At 38.4% G+C, this 17478-nt stretch overlaps 1 protein-coding gene and 1 pseudogene across 2 annotated transcripts in view; one reads left to right on the top strand and one right to left on the bottom strand.

Moving 5' to 3' along the window:
• The window catches only part of ALDH1L1 (aldehyde dehydrogenase 1 family member L1), a 133421-nt gene that overhangs the window by 68336 nt on the left and 47607 nt on the right, over window positions 1-17478 (bottom strand). The window contains exon 1 of one of the 2 annotated variants that reach the window (XM_019719138.3): window positions 15064-15094. The exons of the other annotated variant lie outside the window; for it this stretch is intronic. The gene's annotated coding sequence lies outside the window, so the exon portion shown is untranslated. Of the gene's footprint in view, window positions 1-15063; window positions 15095-17478 lie in introns of those variants that run through there. 2 annotated transcript variants of the gene reach the window in all.
• Window positions 5311-15460, top strand: LOC109438947 (Y-box-binding protein 3 pseudogene; annotated as a pseudogene).

Raw genomic sequence — 17478 nt, 5'->3', positions numbered from 1 at the left:
CAAACAAATCTGAAGATATTTTGTTCAATTTATTTTAAAAATGCCATTGGGATTTTGATGGGGATTGCATTAAATCTGTGTATTGCTTTGGGTAATACAGCCATTTTATCTACGTTGATTCCTCCAATCCATGAACAAAGAATGTCTTTCCATTTCTTTGTGTCTTCTTCAATTTCTTCTAAAAATGTCTTATAGTTTTCAGTATACGTTTTTCACATCCTTTGTTAAGTTTATTCCGAGGTATTTTATTCTTTTTCTTGAAATTACAAAATGAACTGTATTTTTTTCCCCCTGAGATTTCATTGTTAGTATAGAGGAATGCAATGGGCCTTTGTACATTGATTTTGTAGCTGGTAACTTGACAGTATTCGTTTATTGATTCTAAGAGCTTTTAGGTGGAGTCTTTAGAGATTTCTACATATAGTATCATGCCATCTGCAAAGAGTGACAATTTAACATCTTCATTCCCAATTTGGAGGTCTTTTATTTCTTTCTCTTGCCTGATTTCTTTGGCTAAGACTTCCAATACTATGTTGAAAAGCAGAGGTGATAGGGGACAGCCCTGTTGTGTTCCTGAACGTAGAGCAAAGGGATTCAGTTTTTCACCATTAATTATGATATTGGCTGAGGGTTTGTCATAGATGGCCTTTATTATGTTAAGATATTTTTCTTTTATACCTATTTTATTAAGTGTTTTAATCATAAATGGATGGTGTACCTTGTCAAACGCTTTTTCTGCATCTGATGATATAATCATATGAAAATCCTTTATTTTCTTTATGTGGTGTATCACTTTGATGGATTTGCGTATGTTGAACCATCCCTGTGCCCCTGGGATGAACCCTACATGGTTGTAATGAATAATCATTTTAATGCATTCGATTTGCTAGAATTTTGTTTAGGATTTTTGCATCTGTATTCATCAGAGATATTGGTCTGTAGTTTTCTTTTTTTGTGTTATTCTTACCAGGTTTTGGTATCAGGGTAATGTTGGCCTCATAAAATGAGTTGAGGAGTACTGTCTCTTCTTTAATTTTTTGGAAGAGTTTGAGTAGGACAGCTATTAGGTCCTCTTTGAATGTCTGGTAGAATTCACTAGTGAAGCCATCTGGTCCTGGACTTTTGCTTTGGGAAGATTTAGAATGACTGATTCAATTTCCTTACTGTTGATTGGTCTATTAGATTTTCCAATTCTTCGTGATTCAGTCTAGGAAGGTTATATGTTTCTAAGAACTTCTCCATTTCTTCTAGGTTATTGAATTTGGTGGCATATACTCCTTCATAGTATTCTTGGATGATCCTTTGTATTTCTGTAGCATCCGTGATGATTTCCCCTTTTTCTTTTCTGATTTTGTTTATTAGTATCTTTTCTCTTTATCTTAGTGAGTCTAGCCAAGGGTTTGTTAATTGTGTTAATCTTTTCAAAGAACCAGCTCTTTGTCACATTATTTTTTTTCTAGTGTCTTTTTGTTCTCTATTTCATTTAGTTCTGTGATTTTTATTATTTCCTTTCTTCTGCTGTCTTTGGATTTCATGCGTTCTTCCTTTTCTAGTTCTTCATGGTGTAACGTGAGGTTATTTATTTGGGATTTTTCTTGTTCCTTGAGATATAAACTTCCCACTTAAAACTCCTTTTGCTGCATCCCCCAAATTTTGATAGGGTGTATTTTCATTCTCTTTTGTTTCTATGTATCTTTTGATCTCTCCTTCTATTTCTTCTTTGACCCAGTCATTCTTTAAAAGTATGTTATTTAATCTCCACATATTTGTGGTTTTTCCTGCTTTCTTTTTCAGTTGATATCCAATTTCAAAGCCTGTGATCAGAGAATATGTTTGGTATGATTTCAGTCTTCTTAAATTTGCTGAGGCTAGTTTTATGGCTCACTATATGGTCTACCCTTGAGAATGTTCCATGTACACTAGAACAGAATGCATTGTCTGATGTTCTAGGATGAAGTGCTCTATAAATGTCAATTATGTCCATTTCATCTTATGTGTCATTTAGGGCTGATTTCCTTACTTATTTAGGGCTGATTTCCTTACTCATTTCCTTACTTATTTTCAGTTTATATGATCTATACATAGCTGTCAATGATGTATGTAGGTCCCCTACTATAATTGTGGATGGTCAATTTCTCCCTTTAGTTCTGTTAGTAGTTGCTTGGTATATTTCGGTGCTCCCTGATTGGGGGCATAAATATTGATGACTGTTATGTCTTCTTGTTGTATAGTCCTTTTTGTCATTATGAAATGTCCATCTTTGTCTCTTGTTACCTTTTTTATCCTGAAATCTGTTTCATCTGATATCAGTATGGCTACATCTGATTTTCTCTGGATACCATTTGCTTGGAGTGTCAATTTCCACCCTTTCACTTTGAGTCTATGCTTGTCCTTGTAGCTGAGATGCGTCTCTTGGAGGCAGCATATGTTTGGGTTTCGTTTTTTGATCCAATCTGCTACTCTGTGCCTTTTTTTTTTTTGGTGAGTTCAGTCCATTTACGTTTAGGGTGATTGTTGATATATGAGATTTCCTATCATTTTATCTTTCGTTTTCTGGTAAGACTGTGTCTCCATTGTTTCTTTGCCCTTTTGTTGTTATCTATTATTTCAGCATGGTGGTATTCTATGATTTTTCCCTCTGTTTTGTCTTTTATTATGTCCTATATTTCAGTTCTGGATTTATTTATTTATTTTTTGAGTGGTTACCACTACTTTTATGTAAAATAAAGTTTGCTATTTAGAGTATTCCATTTTCTTCAGCATGTTTACTTTCTCCATTCCCATATTCTGGTTTAGGCCTTTACTCTCCCCCACTTTTGTTGTTGTTGTTGTTGTTGTTGTCACAAATTATCCCTATTTATGCTGGTCGAATAGCCTCCTTCAGTATTTCTTGTAGTGTAGGTCCTGTGTTCGAAAACACTCTCAGCTCTCTATGTCTCGAAAGGTCTTTATTCCATCTTCATAGTTAAAATATATCTTTGCTGGATATATTATTCTTGGCTCATAATTTTTCTCTTTCAATAGTTTGAATATTTGATTGCACTCCCTCCTGTCTTGTAGTGTTTCTGCTGAAAAATCTGATGATAATCTAATAGGCTTTCCTTTGTAGGTTACCATCTTATTTTCCCTGGTTGCCTTAAGGATTCTTTGTCATTAATTTTTGATAGCTTCAATACAATGTGCCTTGGAGAAAGCCTGTTGGGATTGAGGTAATTAGGTGTTCTATTTGCTTCTTGGATTCGAGGATCCAGTTCTTTCCATAAGTTTCGGAAGTTCTCATCAATTATTAGTTTGAATATACTCTCTGTTTCATTCTCCCTTTCTTGTCCTTCTCGTATGCCCATTATTCTTATATTGCTCTTTCTGATGTAGTCATAAAGTTCTTATAGAGTTCTTTCATTTCATTTAAGTCTCAAGTCTCTCTCTTCTTCCATCTGGGTCAGTTCCAAATTTCTATCTTTGATGTCACTGATTCTTTCCTCCATCTGGTCAACTCTACTACCTAAGCTGGCTATTGCATTTTTCATTTGCTTTGCTGAGTTCAGAATCTCCAGAAATTCTATTTGGTTCCTTTTTAAAATTTCAGTTTCTTTGGTAAAATGATCATTTTGTTCTTTGAATATGTTTCTGAGTTCATAAACCTGCCTGTCTGTGTTTTCTTACATCTCATTTAGTTTTTCAAGAAATGCAATCTTGAATTCTCTGTCATTTAAGTCACATATTTCCATGTCTTCAAGTTCATTTTCTGGAGACTTTTCATTTTCTTTCTGAGCTGTCTTATTACTTTGGTTATCCTTGGCAATTGATGAATTATTATTTCTCTTCTTAGCCATGTAGAGTAGTTGGTTCTGCAACAGGTTGATAGAAAGAGGTCTTTCTTTTGTTTTCCTGTAGGTGTTGTTAGAATGTTTTATTTTCTCTCTGACTGCAGCCTTTTATTCTCTCTCACACTGTAGTGTTATATTTTCTCTGCACTCTTCTGGCTTCTCACACAATGGGCAGATTCCCTGGAAGGCGGCTTCTCCTCTGTGAACAGTTCACGTGGGTCACAGGCTTCCACCTCCCGGGGGGATGTGGAGAACTTCTGAAGTTGCAAAGCTCTTCCTGCAACAGATTCATAGGCTGTGTGTTTCAGTGGCTCTGTTTATTCTTGTGGGGATCCATCCAGATAGGTGGGGTCTGGGGCAAGGTGGGTTGTGAGAGGTGGCCCTGAGCAATGGCAGTGACCACCACCACAGACAGTCCTGAACCCAAGGCTCCCTCCCCTTTGCTGAAACTAGTAGTTGGGCTGTGAGTCTGTGGCTGCAGGCAGCAGTTCTCAGAACTGCAAATATTCTGTTCTTTAGATCTGACACTGTTACTGTTCTGCTTCTAACACCGGGAGGGTGGGAGTGGGGTGAGCTTTGGAAGGGTGGGGAAGGGGTGACTAGGTTAAGCACCTAAGCCTTCTGTCGTCTGCTTGGGAGTGAGGGCTTAAACCACCACTTTCACCCTTCTTCCCTTAGTCTTTGCTTTGAGATCTCTGCCGTGAGCGTTTGGTTCAGCTGTGTTATATGCTGATCCCTCAGGTGGGACTGTGGCCATAAGCAGAGCACTAGCAGTCCGAGTTCTTCCCTCTGCTGTGGCTGTTGTAGCTCCAGAATGCAGCGAGTACGGAGCTGGAAGCTCTGGTCTGCGTCCTGCGCCTGTGCAGCCTGCATCTCTGCACTTCCTGCTTCTCCCCTCCCCATCTCACCCAATTTGCCCACCTTTAGGTGATATTAGTTGCACACCTCTTAATCTTGCCCGTCTGCTGCACAGGGAGTCCTTTGTGAATTATAGTTATTCAATTTGTTGTAAATTCCAGGGGAGATTTCAAGAGGCTCACCTCACACTGCCATTTTGATAACGTAACTCTTGCTTGATATAATTTCAGTCTTCTTAAATTTATTGAGACTTGGAAGAAGATACAGCAATGATCTCAAGAGCTAGTGTGAAGCCCAAGATCTCTAGCTGCTTCTGCTGGGAGACCTCACCCTGGCCACCACTGCTCAAACCAGGACATCCTCACCAGCCTCTCCAGAGTGAGCCTGATGACTGTGACCACCAGCCATGCTTACCTCCAATCAATCACCACCCAGGTGCCAGACTGAGAGCAGAGGAGGCAGCATGAGGTAGGTTGGTGAAAACACCACCATCCTCTTGAAGGTTGCAGTGGAGACAGACACCACAACCTCTCAGGATCCAGCACCCAGGAGCCTGCAGGCGCATACCCAGCACCTGCCACCCTCGTCACAAGAAACCCCTTGTGGGGATGCTGCCCCTGCAGCCATGAGTTCTGTGGCCCTCACCTCTTCAGCCTCCATGGGCAGTGAAGATGCCGAGAAAAGAGTTCTCACCACCAAAATCCTTGGCACTTCAAGTGGTTCTACATCAGAAATGGATGTGGATTTAAAATGTAAATGATACCAAGAGATGACGTCACAGAAATGGCAGTGTGAGGAGTGCTTCTTGAAATCTCCCCTGAAAGTTACAACAAGTTGATTAGCTATAATTCAACTAAGGATTCCCTGCTCATCACACAGGAATGCCTGAGTGACCCATACATCAAATCACCTGAAGGTGGGTAAATCTGGCTAGCAGGGGAGGAGGGAAGGGGAAAGTGCAGTGACGTGGGCCGCAGGATGCAGACCAGAGATCACTGCAGCCTCAGGAGAGGAAAGAATCCAGGCTGCAGGCACACTCCTTGTGGCCCATATTCCTGCCCAAGAGATCAGCATATAAGATGGCTGAACCCAGCATTTGGAGCAGAGACCTTAGGTGGGAACTGTGCTTTAAGTCCTCACTGCCAGCCAGAAAACAGAAAATAAAACATGGAGCCTGGCTGCCTCCCCTCCTCCCCAGAGCTTGGCTCCACCCCACCCTCCCAGTGTTAGAAGCAAGCTCCAGAAGAAAGAGTAACAGTGTCAGATGAAAGAAAAGAATATCTACAGCCTTGAGAACTGGAGCGATGGGGTCCCAAATCTGCAGATGCAAACTCTAGCAATAGTGAAAGAGCTGTGGGGGTAAAACAGTTCTGGGCTGGTCGCAGCCACAAAGCACCAGCCACCTCTCACAACCCACCTGTCCCCACCTTTCTGGGCAGATCTCTGTGGGGCAATCAGAGCTGCTGAGACACACAGGCTCAGCATTGGGCTAAAGAGGCAGCATTGGAATTTCAGAAGCTCAGAACTCTATTGTCCTCCATATCCTTCCATAAAATTGGTGCCCCAAGACCTAGGCAACCTGCTCACAGAGGAAAAGCCCACCTTCTGGTAGCTGGCTATGGTGTTCTCAGTGCATTTTTGTGGGCTGGAGCAGAAACGGCACTGACTTTGTAGAAACCACACCCCATAGCCCTCGGGAAGCCTGACCCTGCCCACTTAGAGATGTATTACCAGGGGCACTCTAGGCACCTGGTGGCTGGCTCTGCCTCCACAAGCTACAGAGAAGGTTTTCTACAGCAGCAAGCTGCAATAGCCTGGGGAGATTGCAGAGGGCATTAAGCCAAGACCTGTGCTGCAACATAGATGGGTAGTAGCTGGACTTAGCAGGTATTTTTTGTTTGTTTGCTTGCTTTTTTTTCTCTTTTTTTCCCTTTTCTTTCTCTTTTCCTTTTCTTTTTTCTTTCATCTTTCTTCTTTTCTTTTCTATTTCTTTTTCGTCTTTTTTCTGTTTTATTTTTTGTTATTTTTTGTTCCGATTAGTTTTTGGTGCTTTTAGTTTACTCTGTTTTTTTGTTTGTTGTGTTTTGTTTTGTTGGGTTTTTTGCATTTTTATTTGTTTTGATTGTTGGGTTTGTGTGTGTGTGTGTTTTGTTGTTGTTGGTTTGTTCTGTTTTGTTTTGCAGGGTGGTCACAGGCCCAGCACTGGTCCAGGAGCTGAGACTGCACTGAATTTGTAGAAACCATTGACCCACACCCTTTAGACCCCTGTAACTCCACCCTGCCTACCTAAAGCTGCATTGCCAGGGGCACTTTGGCTGCCTGAGTGACTAGCCCTGCCCTCACAAACCTTAGAGGAAGTTTGTTACAGCAGTAAACAATCCATAATGGCCTGGGAAGATTTGGGTGGTGAACAGTGACCCCAAAACTGCTCTGTAAACACTCGGGAGCAGCTCTCTGGAATTTGCAAGCCTGAGGTGGAGGTTGGCTGCAGTGTCATCAGGGCGCTATACAAGGTGGTCACAAGCCAGATACAGGTATAAGATCTGAATCTGAATTAACATTGTAAAGTCCACCAGTCACGTCTTGTGACTCACTTGAACTCCACCCCACACTGCTAGTGCTGCATCACTGAGGGCACTCTCAACACTGAGTTAACTAGCCAGTGTTGTAAGTAAGGAGCCTCTTTCAACAACTGGGTCTTATGGGCAGTTGACAGGTAGCAACAGGCCTGGGGGCCCTGGGTATTTTTCTAAGCTGCCTTAGGCCCAATATTGGTGGCAGCCAGCCTCAGTTCACATCAAGGCCACCCCCATATGCCTCCAGGTCCAGCATGGGCAGCAGCCACATATAACTTTGAGGTACCTACCAGGTAGCCATGGACTGGTAACAGGCAGGGCTGAAATTGCCCTGCGTGAGAGCCCCACCCAAGAGACACCAGAAACAGCACACCCAGAAACCAGCTTCAGAACACACCAGAGCACTACCTGGTTAAACCCACAAGTGGCACAACCAAAGGAGGTTCTCAATAGGCACAACAGTCTGCCCCTGAAGACTTTTCTGAGGTGTCAGCCCACATACAGCAACTCATACACTGTGGGTGTAGCCAGTCCTTATAGCTAGTCAACCTGGGAATGAATCCCACCCACTGACAAGCCAAAAGCATTCAAGGCTCAACTACAACAGAAGAATGCAAACAACACAAAGGACACCTCTGGAACACATGCACAGGGGATTAGGGAGACTGCGCAATTCAACTCCAAAGGGCACATATTACATAATGCCACCCAGCAAAGACTGAGAGACATAGGTGATCTACCTAATACATAGAAGCAAGTACAGAGCAGCAACCAGAATGAGGAAACAAATAAACATGTCCCAAATAAAAGAACAGGAAAAACCTCCAGAAATGGAACTAAATGAAACGGAGGCAACCAACTTACCAGAGACAGAGTTTAAAACACTGACTATAAGAATGCTTAAGAAACTTAGTGAGAATTTCAACAAAGAGATAGCAAGTATAAAAAGGGATATAGAAACTATGAAAAAGAACCCGTCAGAAATGAAGAAGACAATAATTGAAATGAAGAATACACTAGAAGGATTTACCAGCAGATTAGATGAAGCAGAGGATCAAATCAGCGATTTAGAAGATGAGGTAGCAGAATTCACCCAAGTAGAACAACAACAACAACAACAAAAATAAATAAATAAATAAATAAATAAATAAATAAATAAAACTATGAAAATAGTTTAAGAGACCTGGGGGACAACATCAAGTGCAACAACATTTGCATCATTGGAATACCAGAAGGAGAACAGAGGTAGCAAGGGATCGAGAACCTATTTGAAGAAACAATGACCAAAAACTTCCTTAACTTGGTGAAGGAAAACGACATACAAGCCCTGGAAGTGCAGAGTGTCCCAAACAAGATGAATTGAAACAGACCCACACCAAGACATATCATAGTTAAAATGGCAAAGATTAAAGACAAAGAGAATCCTAAAAGCAACAAGAGAAAGAGAGCTACTTACTTACAAGAGAGCTCCCATTAGATTATCAGCTGACTTTTCTACAGAAACTTTGCATGCCAGAAGAGAGAGGCAGGAAATATTCAAAGTGATGAAAAACAACAGCCTACAACCAAGATTGCTCTACCCAGCAAGGCTATCACTTAAAATTGAAGAAGAGACAAAGAGCTTCCCAGAAAAGAAAAAGCTAAAAGAATTCATTACCACCAAGCCAGTATTGCAGGAAATATTAAAAGGGCTTCTTTCAGCAGAAGAATGGTGAAAACAGACTAACAAACAAAGACCAGAAATACAAATAATAAAATGGCAATAACTATGTACCTATTAATATCAATAATCGCTTTAAATGTAAATGGATTAAATACTCCAATCAAAAGATACAGAGTAGATGAGAGGATATGAAAAAAAGATTCATGTATCTGCTGTTTACAAAAGACCCACCTCAGATCAAAAGACACACACAGACTGAAAATAAAGGGATGGAATAAAATATTTCATGCAAATGGAAATGAGAAAAAAGCTAGGGTAGCAATATTTATATCAGGTAAAATAGACTTTAAAACAAAGATTATAATAAGAGACAAGAAAAAGTACATTATATAATAAAGGGATCAATGAAACAAGAGGACATAACTCTAGTAAACATTTATGCACCTAACACAGGAGTACTTAACTATATGAAACAGCTATTAACTGACACACAGACAGAGATCAACAGTAACACAATCATAGTAGGGGACTTCAACACCTCACTGATACCAATGGACCTATCCTCCAGACAGAAAATCAAACAGAAACTGTGGCCTTAAATGACACATTAGACCAGTTGGATCTAATCAATATTTTTAAAGCATTTTATCCCAAAGCAGCAGAATATACATTCTTTTCAAGTTTACATGGAACATTTTCCAAGATAGACCACATGGTAGGCCACAAAACAAGTCTCAATAATCTTAAGAAGTTTGAAATCATATCATACATCTTCTCTGACCACAGTGCTATGAATTTTAGAAATCAATTACAAGAAGAAAACTGGAAAACACACAAACACAGAGAGACTGAATAACATGCTACTAAATAATGAATGGGTCAACAATGAGATCAAGGAAGAAATCAAAAGATACCTGGAGACAAATACAAATGAAAACACAACAACCCAAAATCTATGGGATTCAACACAAGCCGTCCTAAGAGGTAACTTCATAGCAAAGCAGGCCTAGCTAAAGAAACAAGAAAAATCTTGTTTCAAATAAGCAGTATGTCTTTACACCTAAGGAAACTGGAAAAAGAACAGCAAAATAAGCCCAAAGTGAGTACAAGGAAGGAAATAATTAAGATCAGAGTGGAAATAAATAAAATAAAGACCAAAAAAAAAACAACAACAACAAAACCCACAAATGATCAATGAAACCAAGAGCTGTTTTTTTGAAAAGATAAACAAAGTTACTAACCTTTAGTCAAACTCATCAAGAAAAAGAGAGGACCCAAATTAATAAAATCAGAAATGAAAAAGGAAAAGTGACAAAAGAGAGCATAGAAATACAAAAAATTTTAAGAAAGTACTATCAGCAACTAAATTAGACAATCTGGAAGAAATGGATAAATTCCTAGAAACATACAATCTTCCAAGGCTGAATCAAGAAGAAACAGAAAATATAAACAGGCCAATCTCTATGAACAAAATTGAATCAGTAATCAACAAGCTTCAAACAAACAAAAGTCCTGGGCCAGATAGCTTCCCAGGTGAACTTTACCAAACATTCACAAAGAATTATCACCTATCCTCCTCAAGCTATTCCAAAAAATTCAGAAGGAGGGAAGGTCCCCAAGCTCATTTTATAAGGCCACTATTACCCTGACCCCCAATCAAGACATTACAGAAAAAGAAAACTATAGACCAATATACCCAATGAACATAGATGCAAAAATCCTCAACAAAATATTAGCAAACCGAATTCAGCAATATATTAAAAAGATCATACACCACGATCAAGTGGAATTCATTCCTGGTATCTAGGTTGGTTTAATATCCACAAATCAGTTAATGTGATACACCACATTAACAAAATGAAAAATAAAAATCATATGGTTATATCAACAGATGCATAAAAAGCATTTAACAAAATCCAGTATCCATTTATGATAAAAACTCTTGGCAAACTGGGAAGAGTGGGATCATATCTCAACAAAATAAAGGCCATAGATGATAAACCCACAGCTAACATCATACTTAATGAGGAAAAGCTAAAAGCATTCCCCTTAAGATCAGCAACAAGACAAGGTTGCCCACTTTCACTAAACATAGTACTGGAAGTTCTAACCACAGCACAATAAAAAGAAATAAAAGGCATCCAAATTGGAAAGGAGGAAGTAAAATTGTCATTATTTGCAGAAAACATGATACTATATATAGAGAACCCCAAAAATTCCACCAAAAACTGTTAGAATTGATAAATGAATTTAGCAAAGTAGCAGAATACAAAATTAATATTCAGAAATCAGTTGCATTTGTACACACCAATAGCAAACTATCAGAAGGAGAAATTAAGAAATCAAGCCCATTCCCAATTGCTTCAACAACAATAAAATACTTAGGAATAAATTTAACCAAAGAAGTAAAAGACCTGTACTCAGAAAATTATAAGACATTGAAGAGAGAAATTAAAGAAGATACAAATAGATGGAAACATATACCATGCTCATGGATAGGAGGAATTAATATGGTTAAAATGTCCATGCTACCTAAGGCAATATATAGATTAAATGCAATCCCTTTCAAATTATCAATGACATTTTTCACAGAACTAGAACAAATAATCCTAAAATTTATATGGAACTATAAAAGACCCCAAATAGCCACAGCACTCTTGAGAAATAAGAACAAAGTGGGAGTCATCATGCTACCTGACATCAAATTATACTACAAGGCTATAGTAATCAAAACCGCATGGTATTGTTTGGTATTGGCATAAAAACAGACACATAGATCGATGGAACAGAATAGAGATTCCATAAAAAAATCCATGCCTATCTGGTCATTTAATCTATGACAATGGAAGCAAAAATTTACATGGGTGTAAAGACAGTCTATTTAATAGATGGTGCTGGGAAAACTGGACAAATATATGCAAAAAAATGAAACTGGACCACCTTCTTACACCATATACAAGAATAATCTCAAAATGAATGAAAGACTTAGATGTAAGACCTGAAACCATAAAACTCCTAGAAGAAAATATAGGAAGTAAATTTGCAGACATTACCCTGAGTAATATTTTTACTGATATATCCACTCAGCCAAGGGAAACAAAAGAAAAAATAAACATGTAGGACTACATCAAACTAAAAAGTTTTTCACAGTAAAGAAAACCATCAATAAAATGAAAGACATCCTAATGTATGGGAGAAGATATTGGCCAATGATATATCTGATAAGGGGTTAATATCCAAAATTTGTAAAAAGCAAAACAAAACCAACCAACCAACCAACCAACCAAACAAACAAACAAAACAACTCAACACCAAAAAACAAACCACCCAAAAAAAACCAAAAAAAAAAAAACACCCCAGCCCAATTAACAAATGGGCAGAGGACATGAAGAGACATTTCTTTAAAGAGGACATACAGATGGCCAACAGACATATGCAAAAATGCTCAACGTCACTAATCATTATAGAAATGCAAATAAAAACCACAATGATATACCACCTTACTCCTGTCAGAATGGCTATCATCAATAAATCAACAAACAACAAATGTTGGCTAGGATGCGGAGAAAAGAGAACCCTAGTGGACTGTTGGTTGGATTGCAGACTGGTGCAATCACTATGGGAAACAGTATGGGGGTTCCTCAAAAAATTGAGAAAGGAACTACCTTATGACCCAGCAATTCCACTCCTGGGTATCTATTCAAAGAAATCCAAAACACTAACTCAAAAAAATATATGCACTCCTATGTTTATTGCAGTGCTATTCACAATAGCCAAGATATGGAAACAACCAAAATGCCCATCAATAGACGATTGGATAAAGAAATTGTGGTACATTTATACAATGGAGTATTATTTGGCCATAAAAAAGAATGAAATCTTACCATTAGCAACAACATGGATGGACCTAGAAAATATGCTAAGTGAAATAAGTCAGACTGAGAAAGACAAATACCATATGATCTCACTTATTTGTGGAATCTAAATAACAGAATAAACGAGCAAACAAAACAGAAATAGACTCAGAGATATAAAGGAAAAAAACTGATGGTTGCTAGATGGGAGGGGGTGGGGATGGGGGAGAAAGTGAAGGGATTAGAAAGTACAAATTAGTAGTCACAATATAGTCACAGGGATATGAAATACAGTATAGGGAATATAATCAATAATGTTTTAAAGATTACATAGGGTGCCAGATGGGTATTGGAATCAGAGGGATCACTTCATAGACTTTGTAGATGCCTGACCACTGCACTATACTCCTGAAGTTGAAGTAGAATGATATTGAATGCCAACTATAATCATCTATCTATCTGTCTATCTATCTATCTATCTATCTATCTATCTATCTATCTATCTATCTATCTATCTATCATCTATCTACCTATCTATCTACCTACCTATCTAGAGAGTGCCAAAAAATGTATACACATTTTAAGAAAGGACAAAACTATTAAAATTGTAATACTCAATATATACCAATAATGAAAGATGAATACAAGTCATGTTTGACTTCTGCAGTTACAAGAGATACTCAAAGTGGTTACCATCAGCATCCAGACACTTCTGATTACAGCACACTACTGCTTGAGCAACATTGACCAAAGTGTCCACTTGTATACATTTTTTGGCACCCTGGTACACACACGCATACACACACACACACACACACACACACACACACACACACAAGGTCTGACAATTAAGTTCACAAACTCATCCTAGAAAAAGTGTTATATACTTCATTGCTGAATATCACTACCAGTCACGTTTGAAGTACTCCCCTTGGGAAGCTATGCACAAAGGTCAGTGCTTAGTCTACCCTTCGAAGCAATTTTGGAACTCCTTTTTCTGGAACGGCCATCAGAGCTGTCATTGTATTACCCTTGATGTCCTGAATGTTATCAAAATATCTTCCTTTCTATATTTCCATTATTTTCAGGTAAATATGGAGGGTGCTCCAATAGCTATTTGTTTACTGGCTAAAAACTCCCTCACAGACAGTGCCATGTGAGCTGGTGCATTGTCATGATACAAGAGCTCATTTGGGACCATTTGTGCACACACATTTCTTGTACCAAGATTTTCAGTTAAAATTTTCCTAACTGTTTCTCTATCGATGTTTACTTGGTTTGCTATGCTTCTCACAGTCAGCCGATGGTTTTGACACACAATTCACTGAATTTTTGCAGTGTTCTGTCAGTTCTGCTCATTACTGGCGGCCCTGACCTCTCTTCATCAGTGACACATTCTCTTCCCTCAGAAAAACATTTAATCCATTTGTATACTGCCATTTTCTTCATGGCATTATCCCCATAAACTTGGATTGACATGTCCCTGATTTCACTTCCACTCTTGCCAAGTTTAACAAGAAATTTAATGTTTGTTCATTGCTCTAATTCAAGCTCAGATAGTTTCGCGATAGCACACAAAAACACACAACAATAATGAATACCACTCAGCAAGACACCACCACACATTGACACAAACATAGTTGTGAGACACTGATACACCAAGGTTATAAAACCTTACCAAGCTGTTTGTACAGCGCTGCCAATGTAAGCACACAATGGCAAGTTCGCAAACTTAATTGGCAGAACTCATGTGTGTGTGTGTGTGTGTGTGTGTGTGTGTGTGTGTGTGTGTGTGTGTATTCACAGAATGTAAAGTACAGCATAGGGAATACGTATAGTCAGTGATATTGTAACAGCTATATATGATGTCAGAGGGGTAGTAGATTGGGCGGTATCACTTTTTGAGGGTGTAAATGTCTATTATGTTGCTTTGTACACCTGAGACTAATAAAAAAAAGTCTAAATGACACCAAAGAAGATGTACTCATACATCAGACTGCCATCAAAAAGAACAATGCACCGAAATATCTGCGCGGTGTAGATGGAGAAACTGTAGAATTTGATGTGGTTGAAGGAGAAAAGGCTGCAGAAGCAGCCAATGTGACTGTCCCAGATGGAGCTTCTGCAGAAGGGAGCCCTTGTGCTGCTGATCAGCCCCGTTACAGATGTGGCTACTATGGCAGATACCGGGACCTCCTAGTAATACTAGTGAGATTGGAGAGATTAAGGATGGAGTCCCAGAGGGAGCACAACTTCAGGGATGGGATCGTCGAAATCCAACTTACCGTCCACGGTATCACAGGGGACCTCCTCACCCATGATCTGCCCTAGCTGTGGGAGAAGCTAAAGATAAAGAGAATCACAAGTGGTCAATGGTCCAAATCAGCCACCTACTCACTGTGAATACCGGTGCTCATAAAAATATTGGCATTGTCCCCATCCTCCTAATACTTCTTCACAAGGTGGCAAAGAGACCAAGGCAGGTGAAGCACCATCTGAGAACCCTGCTCCAGCTACCAAGCAGAGCAGTACTGAGCACCAGGCTCCCCAGGCACCTTCACCATTAGCAGATGACCTAAGGAATTGATGACCATTCAAAAAATATAGCAAAAAGCAGACCATGACCATGCTAACACCAAAGAAACATCCAAGCAATAATAACCAAGATTAATAAGATTAATAACCAAGATGTGGACATTGGAATGTTTACTATTATTCTTTACAAAACAAGTACAAAAGGAGAATGTCAACCAATTTTTTACAGCAATTTTTCTGGGAATGCCTCACAGAAGACAAGGGAAAAATCTCCCCACTTTTAGCAACCACTAGGTTTATATATATTTCCCCTGCATTTTACTATTTTTATAATATGAACTAAAGAAGAAATATTAATACCGTATGGGGAGAACCCCTACTAAAGAAATTTGAAATATATAGTAAAACGCCTTTTTCCCCTTTCTGTTCATTTTGGATGCTGGTGCTAAACTTTCAAGTCTCATGATTAAAAAAGAAAAAGTTTATGTCCTTATTTATTTCTAATATGAGGGGAGGATAACATTTTTGCTTTCTTGTGTGACTCTCTTTGAAAATGTGCAGTATAAGTTTCCTAAAACATAAAATTTTTACCCTTGAAAGGGAAAAAAGAGTTAGTGAGACTTGCTTTGTGTCCCAACATATGTTTTATTCTTAATAATGTTCCATGTGCACTTGAGAAGAATGTGCATTCTGTTGTATATATTTTTAAGTCCTTTTGGTTTAATATGTTATTCAATGCTGCTGCTTCCTTGTTGACTTTCTGTCCGGATGATTTATCCATTGCTGTAAGCAGGGTATTAAAGTTCCTTACTGTTATTCTCCCTTTAGGACTGTTGATAGTTGTTTTATATATTTTGGTGCTCCAATGTTGGGTGCATATGTATTGATAAATGTTGTCATCTTGATGGATTGTCCCCTTAATCATTATAAAACATCCATCTTTGTCTCTTATTACCTTTTTTGGGCTTAAAACCTGTTTTATCTGATATAAGTATGGTTACGGTCACTTTCTTTTGGCTTTGTTTGCTTATCATCTTCCAACCTTTTATTTTGAGCCTATGTTTGTCTTTAGAGCTAAGATGAGTCTCCTGCAGGCAGCACATAGTTGGGTCTTATTTTTTATTCTATCTAGCCATGCTGTACCTTTTGATTGGTTAGTTCATTCTATTTACATTTAGGGTAACTATTGGTATATGAGGGCTTACTACTGCCATTTTTATCTTTTTTTTCTTTTTTTCAATCTCCATTATTTCTTTGCCCTTATATTTCTGGCTGCCATTTTAGTTTGGTGGTTTTCTCAGTTTTCTCTTTTTAATGTTTCATATCTCTGCTCTAGATTTTTGTTTTGTGATTATCAAATGGTTTGTATCAAATGGTTTGTATCAAATATCTCATAGATAAAATAATCTTTTTTTCCCTGCTGATAGCATCTTATCTTGATTTGCCAGGTTCCATCATTTTCTTCCTCCCCTTTCATGCTTTTGTTGTCGCACATAGTCCCATTTTATGTCCTGAGTTTGTTATCAAATGGCAGTAGCAATAGTTATTTTTTAATGTTTTTTTCCTTTAACCTTTATACTAACCTTTAGTGATTAACACTCTATTCTGAAATAACTTTGCAATTTTATGATTCTGTCTATCACTTTACTCAAAGTTTTGTATACTTTTGCTTTTTTCATTTCAGGCAGAAGCATTCTTTCAACATTTCTTGTAAGGAAAATCTAGTGGTGGTGAACTCCCACTTTTGTCAGGGAAAGATTTTATTTGTCCTTCATATCTGAAGGCTAACTTGGCTGGGTAGAATATTCTTGGATGCTAGTTTTATCTTTCAGTATTTTGAATATGTCATTACACTCTCTTCTGGCTTATAAATTTCTGCTGAGAAATCTGATGATAGTCTAATAGGTTACTGTAGATTACTGACTTTTTCCTGTTGGCTGCCTTTAAAATTCATTGTATATCATTGGCTTTTGACAGTTTTATATAATATGTCTTGGAGAAGGACTGTTTACATTGAGATAATTAGGTGTTCCATTAGCTTTGTGGACTTGTATAGCCAGTTCTGTCCCCAAGTCTGGGAAGTTCTAAGCTACTATATCTTTAAATAAGTTCTCTGCTCCCCTCTCCCTCTCTTCTCCTTCTGGGATACCCATTATCTTTATGTT

The sequence above is a fragment of the Rhinolophus sinicus genome, chromosome 4 (assembly GCF_057876585.1).
Source record: "Rhinolophus sinicus isolate RSI-liver-muscle chromosome 4, RSI-T2T, whole genome shotgun sequence".
Lineage (NCBI taxonomy): Eukaryota > Metazoa > Chordata > Mammalia > Chiroptera > Rhinolophidae > Rhinolophus > Rhinolophus sinicus.
The sequence above is the reverse complement of the archived record's forward strand: the minus strand, read 5'-3'. Positions and strand labels throughout refer to the sequence as shown.